Below are 23,831 nucleotides of genomic sequence, written 5' to 3'. Positions count from 1 at the left end.
AAAAAAGGTTGGGACAAGTAAATTGATGGTCCCTTGTTTGAGGATGACGTAGAAAAAATAAAAAACAATCGATAAAAATTCTATTGATATAAAAAAAGAAAAATGAAAACCATTTTTTTCATTTCTATTAAAATAGAAAAAAAGTATAAATGAGAAAAAAAATTCTATTTAAAAAAAGGTTTTTAGTAAAATAGAAAAAAATTCATAAGCTTCAATGATCGAAAAATTCCATTTTACGAACAGATACCCCGTTCTTTTTTTCAAATAGTCTGAAAAAAATACAATTGAACGAATTGAAAAATTTACTATCCAAGTATTTTGGATAGTAAAATTGGACGTCTGGGGTTTCAGCTATTTTTTCCCTAGTATCCATACCAGGAAAAAAAGGATGAAGACTTTTTTAATAAAACAGATTTTTTTTATCCATTTTCCCCAAAAATCATGTGAGAGATCGAAAAAATACAATACATAACGAATCCAACAAAATTGGCCATTTTTCGATGTAGCTTCTGCATTCTGGAGCTAGAGATTTTCATATCATCCAAAATGCGCTGCCGATAAACAAAATATTATTATCTAATTATCTACATTTTATAGTAACTGAAAAAAGCACCGGAAAACTTCTAACATCTATAATGCCAGAACTGAAAAAAAGCAAAAAAAACCGAGCTCAGAGTTCAAAAGGGTTCAAGGTATGTGCATTGGTTTTGAAGGAAAACAATTCCAGGACAATTTAGGAATGAATTTAGAAATTCAGAAACTTAGAATATAATTTAGAAAAAATAAATTTATTAATTCCGAAGAGCTGAAGACTTTTGTGATGAATTTTCCAGATTTCATGTTACGGTTAGAGTAAAAAATTTGAATGATTGTCACACATGCTGCGATACAGAAATATCAAAGTCCGGAGGTATTCGCTGCATACCAGTAATACAAACTTCAATACAATTTGAAATTATTTTCAAATTGTATTGTTTATACACTCTTAATTTTGCTGAACCATGTTTCATTACATATTACCATAATCAAAGATGGGAGGTGATACTTAGCGCACATGTTGATGCCCAGAAATTTTAACGTTTGCAGGTATCCGCTGCGATTCAATATATCTGTGCATTTAGTTTCGAAGACAGCAATTTGATATCTATCCATAAATGAGCAACTGAAGACTTTTGTAATGAATTTTTCAGTTCATATTTATGTTACAGTTATAGTCAAAAAGTAAAATGAGTGGCAGAGTAGAGAAATTTTTGAGTTTGCAGATTTTCGCTGTATTCCAGTGATCCAAATTTTATAGTATTGGCGTGAAAAAGTCAACGAACTTTGTCGAACAAGTTGTCAAAGTGATGTTACTTTAAAATGACATAGCGTACATTGCCTCCTGTAAAATTCAAAATTTCTGTATGTTTCCATGGATGTTCACAGGCACAATATTTGATCGCATCCAAAACTGAGCAATTGTAGACTTATCGTAATGGATCTTTTCACTATTAATTCCACATTTGCAGTTTGCAAAGTGAAAATACGCAACATACATGTCATTTAATAAATTCTGTTGTTGCAATTTGTGTTTGCCCACCAAATTCTGAAAATACGACTTTTGATATCATCAGCAAGAAAAACATCTAGAGGCTTTCTGGAACAAGTTTCCAAATTCATTACTCGACAGACCAAGTGGATATGACAACTCGGATGAATACAATAAATAAAATTAAACACATTCACTTGTTGAAAGTTGTTGGGTATTTATTTTTATTGACCAACATATAGAAAACATCGGGCGTGATTTGCTTCAATGTTTGAGGCATAATTGCTGCTTGGAAAAAACATTTGGGGTTATAAAAGTTATGGAACGGATTTTTCCCGCAACTGATCAATCAGAACACCTATACATAATTTTCATTCGCGTATAATTTTGTGGTTTGAATCGAATCCTCAAAACTTATTCCACTAAACTGCGAAATAACTTTGAAAACTCGCACATCCACACTGTTCATGATTGAGAAACTACGGAACTCTAAATGAATATATAACCACCACGTTTATAATAAATTCCTTAATGAATCAAAAACTGTGCTCGCGTGACTGCACTGCACAACCGCTAGATTATGTTGACTACACATACACGGCGCTTTATTTATTCCGATTGAATAACACCTGAGAAATGAAAACACAGCTGATATGTCACCGGACAATATTCCTCGCACTTTGGTTCAATTAATTTCACTGCATAAATGATCCCGGTGTAAAACCGGTGTTTAAAATGCGCGTTTCGTTTTACACATATTTCCAACGCAATTCAATGAATTTGAACAACACCGAAGTTTCTAAATATTGGAGTTCAACGAAATGAACGAACACGAAATTTGTAATCCACCAATTTTTTATTTCACGAATTATTGGGTAGATTGTAAAACTACGGATTGCAAATAAAACCACAACAAGTTTCGTTGACATGCGCATGCGTCGCGTATTTTTTTTTCACATATATATAAGGCTCATTAGTATTAGAAACTCGAGAGATACAAGGGGCTTTAGTAGTTGTTACATATGCAGACACGCTTTCTTGAATGTGTTTCGGAAAATGGCCAATGAGAAACCTCAGAGTGACGAAACGCCTTTGATGGTGTTAATAACGTGAAACATAATTTTCACCCGTGCAAAGTTTTTTCTCAGCAATTACGCCACAGATCGTGTTAATTTTGGGCTCAATCGGAAGAGAATTTAAAAATCAATCTCCAAACCAATTTTCGTCTTCTGAAACGTCTCCTCGGCTTCTTAAATTAAGGAAATGATCTGCCAATTTTACCCCCACCACCGCGAATCGGTTTATTCAGAGATAATATAGTCTCGGCGAGCTCGGGCCAGCAGAAGACAGGGCTGTCAATGTACTTGTCCCGAGACTCTACCGAGTCTCTTGATTTTAAATTTTATCCCTATAATAAATAAAATGGGAAAAAATTATAAAAAAAATTATATATTTAAAATTAAATGATAAGAAATTTATTTTGAATTTTTGACTCTAATACAAATAATTTTTTTGAATTAAATTGATTATCAAGAGACTCGGTAGAGTCTCGGGACAAGTACATTGACAGCCCTGTCGTCTGCTGGCCCGAGGCTCTTGCCGAGTATACTTTCTCTGAATAAAACGATTCGCCGTGGTGGGGGTAAAATTGGCAAGTGATTTTTTTGAATTACCGAAGTTATGAGTCATCTGAGGCTTTGAAAATTGAACTTTCAGCTAATTAAGAAATTCTCTTTCGATTGCGCCCAAAATCAACACGATCGGTGGCGTAATTGCTGAGAAAAAACTTTGCACGGGCTCAAGATTATGCAAAAGTTACTGACACATCACGAGTTCGACGTATACGTATACGCGTTTTGACGTAGTTAGTGGTAGTAGAGTTGTTGCCTCTACGCATTCTGATTGGCTCAACGATGTCGGCTCCTCCAGCTGCTAGGCCGACCGCGGGTGAGGCTCAAGTGTTAGAAGGCCTAAAATAGCGAACAGGCATTCTGTATATCTATATATGCGTTATACAGAATGCCTGTTCGCCATTTTAGGCCTTCTAACTTTTGAGTCTTACCCCGACCGCGCTCAGACTCCGTAAATATTATATATATATATAAACCATGTGTCAGTTTTCGATCATCGTATAAACAAACGGAGTTTTGTCATTATGGAATGCGTGTGGAATATATAAAAAAAACTTTCGTCATCTAACCAAGTGCATAGTACTACAACCTGTGGAATGCTAAACTAAACCGGTATAAAAGCAGTCGCGTAAATGTAGTCTGGTGTGTGAAAAAGAATAAAATAAAAAAATACGCGGTGCATGTCGACGAAACTTTTTAAGATTTCATTAATTCGTTTGACTGAAAATAAGTTTATCATTTATATCATTTGTGAATATAGGTTATAAGATATCAATACATCGATACGCACATCCGAAACCACCCGAGACTTGTTTTCATACTGAACGTCATTTTGACAGGTGAGGTTATGATCCCCAATGTGCTGTTGTGTGCGGACTCTAATTAATAAATGAAAATGGTTAGTGAAAATTGGTTAATGTATATTTTGTTAAAACTTGTGGTATACTAAACCGGTATAAAAGCGGCCGCGTAAATGTAGACTGTGATCTGTGTGTGCAAATAAAACATATAAAAAAATGCGCGGTTCATATATATGTCAACGAAACTTTTCAAGATTTCATTATTTCGTTCGATTGGAAATAAGTGTCAACTGAGATAATCTTTCAATTAAACCAGAGTTCGCGGAATATTGTCCAGTGTAAATATATCATCAGTTGCGTGATTACATATCATGTGTAATAATGTAGGTCATATATACGAGTTCCCTTTGATAGCTGTGTGGTAACGAACCGGCCGGGGTTTGACGTTACGAAGTGTGGGACAAATGTAGCAAACGTTCGCATAGTTAGTGAATAATATAAATAAGGCAAATCAGTTTATCAAAATAGGTCTGGAAGTTGTAAGAAAAAATGTTCGTCAACCTATAACGTCAAATTTTCTTTTTGCGATCTGAAATATTATGGTTGATAATTAATAAAACAAGAACACACGGAACTGTTAGTATATATATAATGTAAGAAACTCCAATCGAATAAATGTTTTCTAATTTATTTCTTGTGTCATCGGTATTTTTGAATATTCCCACATTTTGCTTCCTATTGAGATTGGCTCTGCTCTTTCCGATCCTTGTTTTGACTCCATCGGTTTGCAGCGGATCGATACATAGTATTAAATGGTTGCCTAATATGTGTCCTATAATTTTCTACTATTTCTTCATGCTGATTGTGGTAACATGATTCAAGTGGTTTCCGACTATGATCATCAATCGCACATTTTATATATCAGATTCTTAAAACAGTTTCTGGTGTTGATATAAGTGTTGTTATACTTTTTCCACCTGGTCTGTCGAGTAATAAATTTTGAAACTTCTTCCAAAAAGTCTTTGGATGCTTATTTTGCTGATGATATGAAAAGTCGTATCTTGGGAATGCTGTATGCAAACACAAATTTTGATAACAAAACTTATGGAATGACATGTATGTTGAGTATTTCCACTTTGCAAACTACAAATATGGAATTATTATAAAAAAAATTCATTCGAATAAGTCTACTGTTGCTCAGTTTTGGATGCGATCAAATATAATGCCAACCAACATCCCCAGAAACTTACAGAATTGCTGAATGCAATGTGCGCTATGTCATTTTAATGTAATATCATGACTTTTGACAACTTTTCATTATAATGCTGTAAATTCGGATCATTGACATACTGCAAAAATCTGCAAACTATACAATTTAAATACTGTGCCATTCATTTTACATTTTGACTCTAACTGTAACATATATATGAAGTAAAAAATTGATTATAAAAGTCTTCAGTTGCTCATTTATGGATAGATTTGAAATTGCTGTCTTCGAAGCTCATCGCGCAGATACATTGACTCTGAAATTTCTGTGGATAAATATATATGCGACGGATCACCCCTTATCTTTGATTATGGTAATATGTAATGGAACTTGGTTCGGCAAGGTTTTAAGTGTTCCTTTTCAAATAGTATTGAAGTTTGTATGACTGATACACAGCGAATACTTCCAAACTTTGATATTTCTGTGTTGCAGCATGTGTGCCAATCATTCAAATCATTTACTCCAACCGTATCATGTAATCTAGAAAATTTATCACAAAAGTCTTCCGCTTTTCTAAATACTTCAATTTTCCTTTTTCTACTCCATTGTGAGTTTTCGAATTTCTAAATTCATTTCTGAATTGTTCTGAAATGGTTTTCCTCCAAAACCAATGCAGGTACCTTAAACGTCTTTGAATTCTGTTGCTCTGTTGAATTAAGTTCGCTTAGTTTTTTTTGCTGCTTTGAGTTCTGGCATAATAAATGTTAGAAGTTTTCAGGTACTTTTTTTCAGCAACTATCAAACTGTGGATAATTGGATCTCAGCGGCCACTTGCAAACTTTGGAAATATATTTCATTGGGGGCACGTTTTGGATGAAATGAAATCTCTAGATTCAGAATGCAAAAGCGACATTCAAAGTGGGCAAATCTGTTGGATTTTTCGTGTCTTGAATTTGATCTATCTTTCATTTGAATTTTGAAGAAAAGGGATAAATAAAATCTGTTCTATTAAGGAAATCTTTACGTCAGTTGTTTCTTGGTATGAAGACTTGGAAAAAATCGGCAAAGGCCAAGGACAGACCGGTGACGAAATATTTCCAGTACAATTTTGACGAAAAATAGATCTTATTTCGTGGAAACCAACGTTATAAGCCGAAAATCATATTACGGCCCACAACACGCATTTCTTCATGCTCTTGGGTTCCCAATAGACAAAACATATTAGAAGACAAGGAGAAAAATCACCAAAGTCCAAGACCAAACCAGTGCCGAAATATTTTCAGTACAATTTTGAAGAAAAATTGGTCTTTTACGTGGAAACCAACATTATAAACCGAAATTCATTTCTCGGGCCTATCATCCCGGATTCCTCTATGCTGTTGAGTTCCTAATAGGCATAACATATTAGAGTATAAGGAAAAAAATCGCCAAAGTTCAAGGGCAGTCTTGTGACGAAATATCTTCACTACAATTTTTACGAAAAATTGGTTTTCTATGGTGGAAACCAACTTTATAAGCCAAACATCATACCGAGGGAAAATAAGATTGGGAAAAGTACATTTATGGTCCCTTATTTGCTGATAATTTCATGAAAAAGATTATCCCATAAAAATTGTTCGTATGAGAATGGAATCTATAAAAATATACTAAGCAAATAATTCATAGAAATTTATACTAAAATCCTATAACCGTCATAACATAAATGAGGAACTTTTGAGAAAAAAGGCGTGATATCAAACCGTAAACTTCCCCTAGGGAAAAAAAGGTTGGGACAAGTACATTGATGGTCTCTTGTTTCTGGATGACATAGAAAAAAGACTCAGAACCAGGAAAAAAATTCTATAGAAATAATAAACGAAAAATTGAAAAGTTCAAAAAAATTTAACAAAAATAAAAAATAATCGAAAAAAATTCTGTAAAGAAAAATAAAAAATTTTCAAAAAATTCATAAATATTGGACAAATGGAAAAATGTACTATCCAAGTTACATGCAGTATAAAAATGTATGATATCAATTGGAGGCCAAGTTTTTATTGATAATTTGGAATATTTATCCAACAAATCGGAAACTTTAATTGAAATTTATGATAATTATTTTCAAGAAAAAAGTTAATGAAAAAAAGTCATAACGGAAGTTACGTGCAGTACTAAAATGTTATTCGATATATAATCTCCGGCGACAAATGAGCGTTGAGAATCCTTGTCGGGCTCACAACGTTTTATCAAAATTACTAAAAAATGAATGAAAATAAAATCATTAAAAATTCACATGAAAATCATTCGTTACTTCAATAAGCTACACACTTTAAAGAATCGATTCCCCTCCGACTTTCAGGATCTCCTGGTATTATTCACAACATTCAACTTCGATTGGATCGGTACAAATTATGTTCAAATACGTCTTAAACGTACTTGTCCGGCCCATCACTTTTTATTCAAATTGCTCATTCGAAAACAAATCAAAAACGAAGTTAATGCATGTGTTAATATTAAGGAACAGTAATTCCCGAGAAAATAATTTTCCTTCGAATCACTCTTGTCAAAATGAAACGAAAATGAAAGATGAAGTTGATTAATCTATTTATATTGTATGGAGTCATAATTCACAACAAAATCATTTTTCTCCAAATTCCAGGAATCCACGTGTCGTACTCGACTAGTGATATTTATCAAAATGTGTACGTGACTATAGAAAAAAAAAACATTTCATGGCTGAGTAGGTTCGAAAATTTCTAGTAATGTGCCTGATTATTTCTCATTTTCATTGGTTCTTACCGAATGGTATGTGTTCACTGAAGAAAATGAGAAGTGGATATTGCTATACGAACTTGCGAACAATCAAGTTCAAATTACTTGGAGATATTATTTTTATTTCTATCGATTTTATTATATTTGTCATTATAGAACAGTCCTGATTTGTTTTCGAATGAGCAATTTGAATAAAAAGTGATGGGCCGGACAAGTACGTTTAAGACGTATTTGAACATAATTTGTACCGATCCAATCGAAGTTGAATGTTGTGAATAATACCAGGAGATCCTGAAAGTCGGAGGGGAATCGATTCTTTAAAGTGTGTAGCTTATTGAAGTAACGAATGATTTTCATGTGAATTTTTAATGATTTTATTTTCATTCATTTTTTAGTAATTTTGATAAAACGTTGTGAGCCCGACAAGGATTCTCAACGCTCATTTGTCGCCGGAGATTATATTTCGAATAACATTTTAGTACTGCACGTAACTTCCGTTATGACTTTTTTTCATTAACTTTTTTCTTGAAAATAATTATCATAAATTTCAATTAAAGTTTCCGATTTGTTGGATAAATATTCCAAATTATCAATAAAAACTTGGCCTCCAATTGATATCATACATTTTTATACTGCATGTAACTTGGATAGTACATTTTTCCATTTGTCCAATATTTATGAATTTTTTGAAAATTTTTTATTTTTCTTTACAGAATTTTTTTCGATTATTTTTTATTTTTGTTAAATTTTTTTGAACTTTTCAATTTTTCGTTTATTATTTCTATAGAATTTTTTTCCTGGTTCTGAGTCTTTTTTCTATGTTCTTCTATTATAAATATTTTATTAATTCCAATAATTTATTGAATTTCGAATTCCCGATTAATTTTAATATTTAAATTAATTATAATATTAATATATAATGAATTAAAAATTATTTTTAAAAATAAATTTAATTATTTAAATTCTATTTTTGTTATTTCTTTATTTATAAATATTTGATTTAGTAATTTTATGGGAATATTTCCTTATATTTTTACTAGATCAAGACATTCAATTTTTTCAATTAGATATTCTTTACCATTATGATTAACTTTAATAATATTTTTATGAAAAAAAAAATAGAAATTTAGCTTCTGCTCATATAATTCCTCAAGGTACACCAATTATTTTAATACCATTTATAGTAATTTTTGAAACTATTAGAAATTTAATTCGACCAATAACATTATCCGTTCGATTAACCGCAAATATAATTGCAGGTCATTTATTATTAACTTTATTAAGTGAAAATGCTAATCCTTCATTATATATTATTAAATTACTTGTTATTTTGATTCAATTAATTTTATTAATTTTAGAATTAAGAGTTTCAATTATTCAATCTTATGTTTTTACTATTTTAAGAACTTTATATACAAAGGAAACTAATTATGTTAAATAAAATTTTTAATTAAAAAATTCATAATCATCTATTCCATATAGTAACTTTAAGACCATGACCTTTATTAACATCATTTAATTTATTAACATTATTAAATGGAATAATTAAATGATTTTATGAATTTAATAATAATTTATTAATAATAAGATTATTAATATTATTATTATCACTTTTTCAATGATGACGGGATATTATTCGAGAAATAATTATCATTCAAAGGAATCGTCGAAAAGTCTGTAAAGTTTAATGATTCGAGCCCTATGTACCAATGTACCCTATGTACCGATCTTGGGGTTGTGACAATTAGCCGGGCCAAGGCGGGCCGGTGACGTGCTCGTCTTTCGGTACGCCTGAGTGGTCATCCCGCGAAAGATAGGGAGCATCGAGGCAGAAGGGCGTGGTTAGTTACGCCTTACACAGCACCTGTAGTTAGTCGGGAGTTGCCCCCGCCTATGAGTATTGCTCTCCCTTTCACATAAGGAGCGACGAGACTGCGTTAAGATGGACGGGACACACACAGAATGACGAGGATGTATGTACAAGTTCGGACATCGGGCCACCGCCATCGCGCTCTACGCTCATCGGCCACTCCCAATTACCTGTGGACTATCATACATTTCGCAAGCGCGAATTCGCTCTCGGCGCTCTTAGCCCCGCCTCCAGAGAGACCAATACCCACCTTTCTCACGCACTCCCTAGAGAGATCGGCAAATAATTTTTAATTAATTTAGACAACTAAAAGTCTTTGCAATAAAGGCGAAATTATTTGTATAGGTTTTCGTGATGCAGAGAAACGCAGGACCATCAATGTACTTGTCCGAGTTTTTTTTCTCCGTGAGGCGATTTTTTCTGGGATATTATACATTTTTGAACACATAGTATATATATACTTACCTAATATACATTAGGCATATTTTCCCAGCTTTTCGACTCTCAATTCCATTGTTTGATTTTTCATAGTTTCTGAAATTTCGTATCCCGTTTTAACAAATTTATTAATATATCTTTGCCTGATTCTTGCGTCGGGTTTTGTATACAGATTATAGTACTAGTTCTATTTGTCATTTTTTTCCGATATCTCTTCCTTTCCATAATTCTTTCCATATTTCAATATTTTCAATAATTCTCTTAAACTGTTCTCTGTAATCCCCTTGTATAATAAAATTACGTTGTAACCGTATCTACTTTTGGCATTTTTTTTCATGATCTCAAATATTTTTTCAATTATCAACTTTTATGTGTTTCGATTTCCTCTTCAAATTTTCGTTTCCCCGTTTTCCCCTCGTTTCCCCGTTTCCCCTTGTGCCCTAATTTATCGTCCAAAAATCACCTACCCATTTTTTTCCTTGCTCGGGCCCCTTCAATAGACCACCGCAGCTTAGTGCTCCCGAAGTGCTCTTCATTTTTCTACTATTCTCGATTTTGTCGCGTTTGGATTGGTTTGTTTTCTTTTTGCCTCCATTGATCTCGAATCTCCTACAGCCCTTTATCATCTAAATATCGACTGGACTTGTCCCAAACAACTTTCCTCTATGCTTTAATTTCTTGACATCATGTTACTTTTGTCTTTTGTACTTTCCCCGGTGTTTTACATATCCTATGTCATGAGCCGATTTTTATATTGTTCGCTCGTATTATTTCAATGTTTTTATTCCTACTTGTTTGTTGCCTTTTTTAATTTTCGTTGTTCTGCTTCTCTGCCACTATTCTCTTTTTAGTCTATTTACTACTCTATTCCTTTTTTGGATTTTCTTGGCTTCTGTTTTTCCGTTATTGAACTTATTTCTCCTACAGCCCTGTATACTCTGAAAATATACTCTGAAAAATTGTTTCGATTTGTTCTTAACGACTTTCCTCGGTTATTTCCATTTTTTTTATTTTATTCTATTTGTCTTCCTCCGCTTTCGCCCTTAGTGCCCTACTTCTGCCCACTCCGTAGGATGTTTCGTTGACAATTTTGGTCAGTATTTCCCACCGGTCTTCCGAGGTTGTGCCTCCTTTCTATTTTATCTTCTTTTTTAGATCATGACGTTCTGTTCCCCGTAATTTTTTTCACACTATTCCTGTTCCCAGTGAAATTATTCCTATCTTTTTCTCCTTCTTTACTGTTTACTGGATATTCTCCTGAGGTTTTTCGTCATGAAACGTCACTTTTCATAACATGGTCATCTGATTTCCCATTTCGTCTCCCACCGATGGAAACCATTTTTTTTCTTTTCATCTTCACATCTTACGTTTTCAATTTTTTTTTGTTTGCAAATCTACAAAGTCTTTTCCCTTTGAACGTTTTCATTATTCGAGAGATTGAATGTATCTATCTAGCTCTATGATTTTTAGGCTTCAGTGCAATTTCTACTATTATGGCAGAGAATGGTTTCAAAAACGAAAATAATGCTATTTCTATCTCCTTCGAATTTATTGTAGAGACAATTGGAGATTTAATTTCCACTAACTCTACAATCAACATCAAACTCTAAAAAATAGCCGAAAAACGGTTCTGTTTGAAAATGCGTACTGACTCGAAAAAAGTGATGACAACTATTTAGCTGTTTTTAAATGCAGCTATCTCCTATGAACATATTTATGCTAAATTTGATTATCTCATTCCATAAACAAGTAATGAAGCTTCTAATGAGGTAATTTCGATCACTACATCTAAACTTTGCAGCCGGCGTGTACAATCCGTAAATGTTATTTAAATTCCCTAAATTTTATTTGGTTGAATTTGTATGAAGCTATCATATTTGATAGCTTCAGATTAATATTTTAATCAGTGAATTTTAGTTTTGCAACGTATTAGGTTTATTGAATATACGTGATTCAGTTTTAAACCCAACCATCGAGTAATGTCGTCCGCATCCACACTTCGAAAAGCGCGGGCAAAAGCCCACTATTCACTGAGCTAAAAGCTCCGCGAACGCGTGCTTTCGGCTGCATAAAATGCATGCATACGACACACTCAAAGACTGGATTGGCTAGTGAAAAATGTCCATCTTACTGTCTGTAATTTAACTCTACTGTCACGTTTTTATCTGTCAATTTTAGTTCTGTAACGTATTAGGTTTATTGAATATACGTGACTCAGTTTTAAACCCAACCATCGAGTAATGTCGTCCGCATCCACACTTCGAAAAGCGCGGGCAAAAGCCGACAATTCACTGAGCTAAAAGCTCCGCGAACGCGTGCTTTCGGCTGCATAAAATGCATGCATACGACACACTCAAAGACTGAATTGGCTAGTGGACAATTTCCATCAAGAGACTCGGTAGAGTCTCGGGACAAGTACATTGACAGCCCTGTCTTCTGCTGGCCCGAGCTCGCCGAGACTATACTTTCTCTGAATAAAACGATTCGCGGTGGTGGGGGTAAAATTGACATGTAATTTTCTTGAATTACGAAGCTCAGGAGCCATTTCGCAACTTGAAAATTGAACTTTTAGCTAATTAAGAAATTCTCTTTCGATTGCACCCAAAATCAATATGATCGGTGGCGTAATTGCTGAGAAAAAACTTTGCACGGGCTCAAGATTATGCAAAAAGTTACTAACACATCACGGGTCGAAGTATACGTATACTCGTTAGACTTAAGCTAGTGGTAGTAGAGTTGTGTCCTAACGCATTCTGATTCGCTCACCCGATCTTGGCTCACTCCAGCTGACCGACCACGTTCAGACTCCACGAACGTATATAATATATCTCTATCTATATATATCTATATAACAACCATCTGTCAGTTTTCGATAGTATGTATATAAACGAACGGAGTTTCGACGTTACGAATAAGTGCGGGATAAATAAAAACAATGCTCATCATCTAATGAAGTGCATAATATCTATTTATTTTATGGTTTAGCTTAAAAATCAGCTATATAAAAGAGTGTATTATAAAAGTGGTGGTTATGTTTATTCGAGTTTTGTATAATTTCTCAATCATAAACAGTGTGAATGTGCCAGTTTTTAAAACTATTTCACAGTTTAGTGGAATAAGTGTTGAGCATTATGGAATCATACGACAAAATTATACGCGAATGAAAATGATTTATATGTGTTCTGATTAATCGGTTGCTGGAAAAATCGGTTTCTTAACCTTTTTAACCTATAACCCCAAATGTTCTTTTCGAGCAGCAATTACATATGTCAATTATTAAAGCAAATTAAAGAATGAAAATAAAAACTCAAAATCTTTCAACAAGTGAATGTGTCTAATTTTATTGGATGTATTATCCGAGTTGACATATTTTCCTCTTTCAGTTGCGGTGTACCATCCAGTCCTTTTTTCCACTTTCAATTCCTCGCATTAGTTGTGACAACGTAATTCGAAAGGTTTATGAAGTAGTGTCAGATTGCTCTAATTATATACATGACCATTTGGAGAAAATCTATGGGTCAAGCATATGTCATTAGTTATTCACTTTCCGCTTGGGTTGTCGTATGATGGATTTGAGAATTAGTTTCAAAAAGTCTTTGGGTACTCTTTTTCTGCTGATATTAAAAGTTCCACTTCTGAAATATGTAGTGGACATCTAGAAAGTTTGGCAACTTTATGATACAACAGGTATGTTGAGTATTTCTCCTCTATGTCTGTGATTACTCGAAGGCTATACCTGCTTGATTTTGTACACAATCAAATATTTTGGCTGCATAAAACCTTGGCGACATGAGAAAACTTCCACATCATGATAGATGTCATATGCGCTCTATTTTATTCACTTGCATTCCTTTGATGTGGCATAATAAGTTCTTCAAACATATTCCAGGAAGTTTGCAAGCGCTTTTCTACAATAGTATCAAAGTTTATAATACCGTATGATGAAAATACCTGAAAATTCTAATATTTCTATGAAGCGGCATGTATGACAATCGTTTAACTTTTTGGGTTCGACTGTAAGATGTGAATTAACTAATTCATTACAAAAGTCTTCAGCCGCTCAATTCTGCATAGATCATTGTGGATGTCATGTAGAAGACTGTGTTCTCTAAATAGGAAAGTGTTTTCATCGGAAACCAATGCACACATACTTCAAGTTATGGAATTAAGTTGGGGTTTCAAGTACGCTGTGTTTTTTTGCTTTTTAGTATTCGCAAAATGAATTTCAAAAGTCTTCTAGTATCTTTTTACGGTTAGTATCAATATGTGGATAACTGATTTCCAGCGGCTACCTGCCAACTTTAAAAATTTTGTGCATCGACATGTGTGCTGTAAGTATTTTTACTTTCCATCGCTGATGTGAGAATAGTGATATGAATTTCAAAATAATGCTACAAGAAGTTATCGGAGACTTCTTTTAGGACAAAATACAAATATCTGGCTTCAGAATGCAAGAGATGAAAAAAAGTTTCAAACATTGCCAATTATATTTGAATCGGCGTGCGTTATGTTTTCTTCTTTTTCCTGCAATTTTGAGGTATTGATAAAAAAATTTATTTGATTGAAAAAGTCTTCATACATGCTTTTTTCTTGACAGTTCAAAATTTTTTTTACTAAATCCAAACGAATACCTGTAAACCTTAAAAAGAATTTTGAGCAATGTATATTCCATCAATCTGATTTCATTCATTTATTAACATTTAATAGAATTTTCAAGTACAGTAAAGTTTTATTGAATTTTTTACTTTATAAGGAACGAAATGCGTGGAATATAGTGGGATTCTATAAAAGTCTTTTTTATTCACTTATCTGATCCGATGTGAACAATTCAAAACTATTGTTTTTTTACTCTTTCAATTACCTTGATGTACTGAATGTACGAAAAATGCAAAATAAACATTCATTTTTCATTGAATAATCAGTATGAAGAAACTTTATTTAAATATTGCAAGACCTGAATCGTTGTAGTATCAATAAAACGACGATTTTTAAATATTCCATGTACTCGTGTTTGTTCCCAATTGATTTCAGCTCTATAAATATAATCTCAATTAACGTCTATCGTACCCGATCGGATATTTGTGAGGGAAAAATAATTGCCTACTCAAATTAGCCCCGAAGTGCTAACGGGTACAAAATTGGCTCGAAGTTAGAGATTACTTCATTTTCTTATGGCCGCTCAAGAAAAGCTCAATTCTATTGAGCAACCCACAATCTGAGATTCGTATTCTACTTTTTTTGGTTGTACTTTCGATTTCAAGGGTGATTGAATTTCACGACTGATCCAAATAGTATTGAAGTTTGTATTACTGGTATGCAGCGAATACCTCCGGACTTTGATATTTCTGTATGGCAGCATGTGTGACAATCATTCAAATTTTTTACTCTAACCGTAACATGAAATCTGGAAAATTCATCACAAAAGTCTTCGGCTCTTCTGAATTAATAAATGTTCTTTTTCTAAATTATATTCCAAGTGTCTGAATTTCTAAATTCATTTCTAAAATGTCCTGGAATTGTTTTCCTTCAAAACCAATGCAGATACCTTGAACCCTTTTGAACTCTGTTGAGCTCAGTTTTTTTTTTTAACAGTAATAACGAACAGTAATTCCCGAGAAAATAATTTTCCTTCGAATCGCTCTTGTCAAAATGAAACGAAAATGAAAGATGAAGTTGATTAATCTATTTATATTGTATGGAGTCATAATTCACAACAAAATCTTTTTTCTCCAAATTCCAGGAATCCACGTGTCGTACTCTACTAGTGATATTTATCAAAATGTGTACGTGACTATCGAAAAAAAAACATTGCACAGCTGAATAGGTTGGAAAATTTCTTGTAATGTGCCTGATGATTTTTCATTTTCATTGGTTCTTACCGAATGATGTGTTCACTGAAGGAAATGAGAAGTGGATATTGCTATACGAACCTGAGAACAATCAAGTTCAAATTACTTGGAGATATTATATTTATTTCTATCCATTTTATTATATTTGGGATTATAGAACAGCCCTGATTTTTTTTCGAATGAGCAATTTGAATAAAAAGTGATGGGCCGGACAAGTACGTTTAAGACGTATTCGAACATAATTTGTACCGATCCAATCGAAGTTGAATGTTGTGAATAATACCAGAGGATCCTGAAAGTCGGAGGGGGATCGATTCTTCACAGTCTGTACCTTGTTGAAGTAACGAATGACTTTCATGTGAATTTTCAACGATTTTTATATGGTCTGGTTAAAAAGAAATGGTTTGACATCGTTCTTATTATTCGAAAGAAAGATTCGGCGATTTTTTATTTCCATTAATTTTTTAGTAATTTTGATAAAACGTTCTGAGCCCGACGAGGATTCTCAACGCTCATTTATCGCCGGAGATAATATTTCGAATAACTGATAAATACTTGGCCTCGAATTGATATAATACATTTTAGTACTGCACGTAACTTCCATTATGACTTTTTTTTCATGAAATTTTTTCTTGAATATAATTATCATGAATGATTAGTGGCTCCTATGCATAAAACGTCAATTTTTCAATCAAAGTTTCGGATGTGTTCGATAAATATTCCAAATTATCAATAATAACTTGTCCTCCAATTGATATCATACATTTTTATACTGCATGTAACTTGGATAGTACATTTTTCAATTTGTTCAATATTTATGAATTTTTTTGAAAATTTTTTATTTTTCTTTACAGAATTTTTTTCGATTGTTTTTTATTTTTGTTGAATTTTTTTGAACTTAACAATTTTTCGTTTATTATTTCTATAGAATTTTTTTCCTGGTTCTGAATCTTTTTTCTATGTCATCAAACAAGGGACCATCAATGGACTTGTCCCAACCTTTTTTTCCCTAGGGGAAGTTTATGGTTTATTATAGCCATTAGAAACCCAAGAGCATGGAGAAATCCGGGATGAGTGAAGAGATATGATTTTCGGTTAACAACTTTGGTTTCCACGAAAAAAGACCAAATTTTCGTCAAAATTGTACAGAAAATATTTCGTCACAGGTCTGTCCTTGAACTTAGGCGATTTTTTTCCTTGTACTCTAATATGTTATGCCCATTGGGAACCCAAGAGCACGGAGGAATGCGCGTTGGAGGCCGAGATATGATTTCCGGCTTGTAACTTTGGTTTCCACGAAAAAGGACTTATTTTTCGTAAAATTTTATGTAAAAAATTATCGGCACAGATCTATCCCTAGACTTTGGCGATTTTTCCCAAGTCTTTATACCAGGAATGAAGGGATGTGGAGACTTCTTTCATAGAACAGATTTTTTCGATCCCTTTTCTCCAAAATTCAAGGGAAAGATAATAAAATTTAAAAAAAATGCAACAGAATTGGCAGTTTTAAGATATTATATATATTGCATTCTGAAGATAGAAATTTTTATTTCATTTGAAATGAGCTTTCCAATGACTTTTCGATGAATTCACTTTTATTCATATCACTATATCGAGAGATGCAAAGTGAATGCACACATGTCGATGCAAAAAATTTTCAAATTCTGCATGTAGCCACCGAGTTTCAATAGGAGCAGGAAACAGTATAGTGTGTCTAGACAAACACAATCGCTTATGTTTTGATGTATGCATTACATTCTGAAAAAATAAAATGATATGCCATTCTTAAATGAGCCACCGCTGACTTTGTGTAACATTTATGATTATTTTTTTATTATCTTTATTACTTATTATTTCTATATATATCCATATTTTAAATTTCTTTTGTAATTTTTATTATTTATATATGTCCACATTCCATAATCAAAAGTGCGACGCGATAATATCTAGCGCACAAGTTAATACACAGAATCTTCAAAGTTTGCAAGTATCCGCTGCGGTTCATTCATCTTCATTTTCCTAGAGACAAAAAGTTTACGGCAGATTCATTAACTTAATTATGCCAATACTAAAAGTAATATGTCAATACTAAAAGTAATAAAGACAGTACGCTTAACAGCCAACAGAACTCAAAATTGTTTGATGTATCTGTGCATTGGCTTTCGAAGACAGCAATTTCAGACCTATTCAGTAATAAGCGACTGAAGACTTTAGTATTGACTTTCTCTGTTTATATACTACAGTCGATACCAAAAAGTGAAATGATTTCCACACCGGCCGCTTTACAGAAATATCAAAGTTTACAGGTACTCGCTGCATACCGGTAATACTAACTTTGATACTATGGGGAAAAATATTTCAGAATTTCCTGAACCACATTCTCAAATGTTATTATGTCACATTTGAGAAAAAAAGTAAAAGACATGGTGCAAGTTGAGGCAAGCAAAATGGTGTACTTTTGTATGTCTCCATGGCTATACGCGGACTAAATATCTGATCATATCCAAAAATGATCAGGCGTAGACTTACAGACATGAATTTTTCGTTATACATTTTTCATATTATGTTGTTGAAATCATTACAAGGAAATAGAAATACCCACAACACACATATTCTCTAGAGAATATTGAATTGAAATTGGTAGGGATATTCTGTAAGCTAAGGAGGTAGAAAAAGGGAGTGGAGAGTACAGCCAAACTCAATGAAAGAAGATATTAGAATACATTGGATTAGACACTTTTATTTAATCAACTTTTGTTTTAATTAATACGATTCCATTTATATACAACCAATTTCGCGTGTTTTTTTTTCAATATAATTGCATGACATACAATTTAGGAAGACACACAGTTTGAAAAGAGCGTTTGAGGTTATAATGAACGAAATTTTTTTTTCTCGCAACTCCTGTTGAAAATTTAGCGAAATAAGAACAAATGATTGCAAGAAAATCATGTCACACAATAAACGTAAAAGTCAAAGTGTTTATACAAGGAGACATTTCCCAACATTAATGTTTATATATTAACAAACACTTGCGAACACATAGCCATGAGATTGAACTAAACCGCAGTATTTTCACGAAATTCGCATAACACATTTTACAGTTATATAAGAATTGTGAATCGAATTTACACATCTCGCACTGTTTCCCCGAAATTTTATTATACAGACGATGAACGAATTTACGGAGACGGTGACCGAAAGAAATTATTTTGACCGTAGATATAAATGATGTGACACGAAGACCGAGAGTCCGAGTATCGTAAATAAACATGGGAACGATGATGTGACAAGAAGACCGACGGTGTGAAGACAGACGACAGGACCCATGAGAAGTTTTCTAATCGGCGATTGGTTGAAACCGGTATTTTCTCGGTGCGGATTGGCTATGAAGGGCATCAAAATGCTCTTATATGTGTCGGTCAGAACGCGTATACAGATACCTCTAGTTCAGAAGTGTGTTAGTAACTTTTGCATAATCTTAGGCTTGTGCAAAGTTTTTTCTCAGCAATTACGGCACCGATCACATCGACTTTGGGCTCATTCGAAAGGGGTTTTGAAAATTAGTCTCCAAACTGATTTTCGCGCTACAAGAAATCTTCTGCGCTCCGCAATTCTAGAAAATCACATCTCAGTTTTACCCCCACCACCGCGAATCTTTTAGTTACGAGAAAGTATAGTCTCGGCGAGCTCGGGCCAGCAGACGACAGGGCTGTCAATGTACTTGTCCCGAGACTCTACCGAATCTCTTGATGTGCTAGGTATCACGCCCTATCTTTGATTATGGTAATATGTAAAAACCATAAACTTCCCCTAGGGAAAAAAAGGTTGGGACAAGTACATTGATAGTCCTTCATTAGCTAATAATTCCATCTATAAGAAAAACTTTTAAAAAAATTCATTCAAAAAATTGTAAAAAAATTCATTAGAAAAAAAATACAGAACAATTCGGAAAAAATTTCACAAATCTTGAAAAAACATTATCTTTAAAAAAAATAATCTGTATCTATTTTTTAAAGTGACCAAAGAATCAAATAACAAGTAAAAAACATAAAATCGAAAAATCGCGCTTGAAATCATTTTGAAAACTGATGCCTCATTCTTCTTATTTGATTCGAACAGCTAAATCAATTTAAAAAAATTCCATCTAATTTACGTGCAGCATTAAAATTTCTTATATCAATTCGAGGCCAAGTATTTTTTGATAAATTGAAAAAAGTTACCACTTGAGTTACGTGCAGCACTAAAATATATGATATCAATCGGAGGACAAGTAATTTATGAGTAACTCCAAATTTCAACATTATGGAATTGTTCTAAGAAGCTTTTGAATTCAAAGAAATCACATGCAAGATAGTCATTTCTTACTCTATGGTGGCAGGAACTTATTAGAAAATCGATTCTTTCCAGACTCTCAGGAGTTTCTGGTATTATTCACAATATTCGACGTCGATTGGATCGATACAAATTATGTTTGAATATAAGTTAAAAGTACTTGTCCGGCCCATCACTATTCATTCAAATGAAAATCAATCATAAAAAAACAAAATTGTACGGCAGAGTCTGGTAAAGAAATTATTGAAATGCGTTTTATTACTAGTTTAATGTTCTTAATAATAGTATAGGTTAGTTATACCGAATGAAATTCGTTCGCTGGAAGAATTGAGAAGTAAAAGTTGCCGTCATTGCAATACAAACTGGGGATCAATTTTGGAAGCTTGAAGATATTTAACGTGCAAAATGTTTTTTATTTATCGATGCACAATAACATTCCTTGTATATTATAGGGCAGTTCATTTCCATTCTTATTAAATTAGTGCAATTAAACGAAAATCACTAGAAGATAACTCTCTAATTTCCCTCTGCATGAATATTTGTACTCCATCAGTTCTAGAAAAGCCCTGATTTTTGTTTGAATAAACAATTTTAATGGAAAGTGATCGGCCGGACAAGTACTTTTAACTTATATTCAAACATAATTTGTATCGATCCAATCGACGTCGAATATTGTGAATAATACCAGAAGCTCCTGAGAGTCTGAAAAGAATCGATTTTCTAATAAGTTTCTGCCACCATAGAGTAAGAAATGACTATCTTGCATGTGATTTCTTTGAATTCAAAAGCTTCTTAGAACAATTCCATAATGTTGAAATTTGGAGTTACTCATAAATTACTTGTCCTCCGATTGATATCATATATTTTAGTGCTGCACGTAACTCAAGTAGTAACTTTTTTCAATTTATCAAAAAATACTTGGCCTCGAATTGATATAAGAAATTTTAATGCTGCACGTAAATTAGATGGAATTTTTTTAAATTGATTTAGCTGTTCGAATCAAATAAGAAGAATGAGGCATCAGTTTTCAAAATGAGTTCAAGCGCGATTTTTCGATTTTATATTTTTTACTTGTTATTTGATTCTTTGGTCACTTAAAAAAATAGATACAGATTATTTTTTTTAAAGATAATGTTTTTTCAAGATTTGTGAAATTTTTTCCAAATTGTTCAGTATTTTTTTTCTAATGAATTTTTTTACAACTTTTTGAATGAATTTTTTTAAAAGTTTTTTTTATAGATGGAATTATTAGCTAATGAAGGACTATCAATGTACTTGTCCCAACCTTTTTTTCCCTAGGGGAAGTTTATGGTTTGATATCACGTCTTTTTTTTCAAAAGTTCCTTATTTATGTTCAGATGACTATAAAATTTTAGTTTCAATTTCTATGATTTTCGGCTTATAACGTTGGTTTTCACGAAAACAGACCTATTTTTCGTCAAAATTGTACTGGGAATATTTCGTCACAGGTCTGTCCATGGACTTTGGCAATTTATTTTCTTGCACTCTAATATGCTTTGTCAATTAGGAACCCAAGAGCACGGTCGCAAGCGGGTTGGAGGCCGGGATATGATTTTTGGCTTATAACGTTGGTTTCCACGAAAAAAGACCTATTTTTCATCAAAATTGTACTGAAAATATTTCGTCGCAGGTCTGTTCTTGGACTTTGGCGATTTTTTCCCTTGTACCCTAATATGTTTTGTCAATTAGGAACCCTAGAGCACGGTCGCAAGCGGGTTGGAGGCCGGGATATGATTTTCGGCTTGTAACGTTGGTTTCCACGAAAAAAGACCTATTTTTCGTCAAAATTATACTGAAAATATTTCGATAGAGGTTTGTTCTTGGACTTTGGTGGTTTCCCCCTTGTCTTCTAATATGTTTTCTCCATTAGGAGCTCAAGAGCATGGAGCAATGCGTGTTGCGGGCCGAGATATGATTTTCGGATTATAACGTTAGAAAAAAGAAAGGAAAATAGGAAAGATAGATCAAATTCAAGACACAAAAAATCCAACAGAACTGACCATTTTTAAATGTCGCTTTTGCATTCTGAATCTAGACATTTTCGTGTCATCTAAAACGTGCTCCCCATGAAATATATTTCCACAGTTTGCAAGTGGCCGCTGAGATCCAATTATCAACAGTTCGATAGTTGCCGAAAAACGGCACCCGGAAACATTTTTTATGTCAGAACTCAAAGAAGCAAAAAAAACTGAGCGTACTTAATTCTACAGAGAAACGGAAATCAAAGACGTTTAAGGTACCTGCATTGGTTGTGGAGGAAAACAATTTCATTTCAGGATAATTTAGAAAAAAATTTAGAAATTAAGAAATTTAGCATGGAATTTAGAAAAAGGAAAATAAAGTTAAATAGTAAAGCTGAAAACTTTTGTGATGAATTTTTGAAATTACATGTTACGGTTGGAGTAAAAAATTAAAATGATTGGCACACATGCTGCGACACAAAAATATCAAAGTTTGAAGGTATTCGGTCCATACCGCAGTAATACAAACTTCAATACTATTTGAAAAGAAACACTTTAAAACTTGCTGAACAAAGTTCCATTCCATATTACTATAATCAAAGATAGGGGGTGATACTAGCACATATACTTATCCACAGAAATTTCAAAGTTCGCAGGTATCTGCTGCGATTCAATGTATCTGCGCAATTAGTTTGGAAGACAGCAATTTCAAATCCATCCATAAATGAGCAACTGAAGACTTTTCTAATGAATTTTTCATTTCACATTTATGTTACGGTGAGAGTCAAAAAGTAAAATGAATGGCACAGTATATAAATTTTATAGTTTGCAGATTTTTACTGTATTTCAGTGATCCAAATATATAGTATTATAGTGAAAGGGTGTTAGAAGTCATGATGTTACATTAAAATGACATAGCGCACATAACATTCAGAAATTCTGTGGGTTCCCATGATGTTGGCAGGCATTATACTCAATCGCATCCAAAACTGAGCAACTGTAGACTTATCGTAATGAATATTTTCAGTAATTATTCCACATTTGCAGTTAGCAAAATAAGAATACTCAACATACACGTCATTTTAAAAGTATTGTTGTCAATGTTTGTGTTTGCCTACCGCATTCCAAAGATTTGACTTTTCATATTATCAGCAAAAAAAGCATCGAAAGACTTTTTGGAACAAGATTTAAAATTTATTACTCGACAGACCAGGTGGAAAAAGAATAACTACACTTATATCAAGACCAGAAACTGTTTTGAGATTCTGATGTACAAAATGTGCGATTAATAATCATAGTTGGAAACCTCTTGAATCACGTTACCACGATCAGCATGAAGAAATAGTAGAAAATCATAGGACACATATTAGGCAACGAATCAATAATATGTATCAATCCGCTGCAAACCGACGGAGTGAAAACAAGGATCGGAAAGAGCAGAGC

Source organism: Venturia canescens, chromosome 5 (genome assembly GCF_019457755.1).
Source record: "Venturia canescens isolate UGA chromosome 5, ASM1945775v1, whole genome shotgun sequence".
Lineage (NCBI taxonomy): Eukaryota > Metazoa > Arthropoda > Insecta > Hymenoptera > Ichneumonidae > Venturia > Venturia canescens.
Note: the sequence above shows the minus strand (reverse complement) of the source record.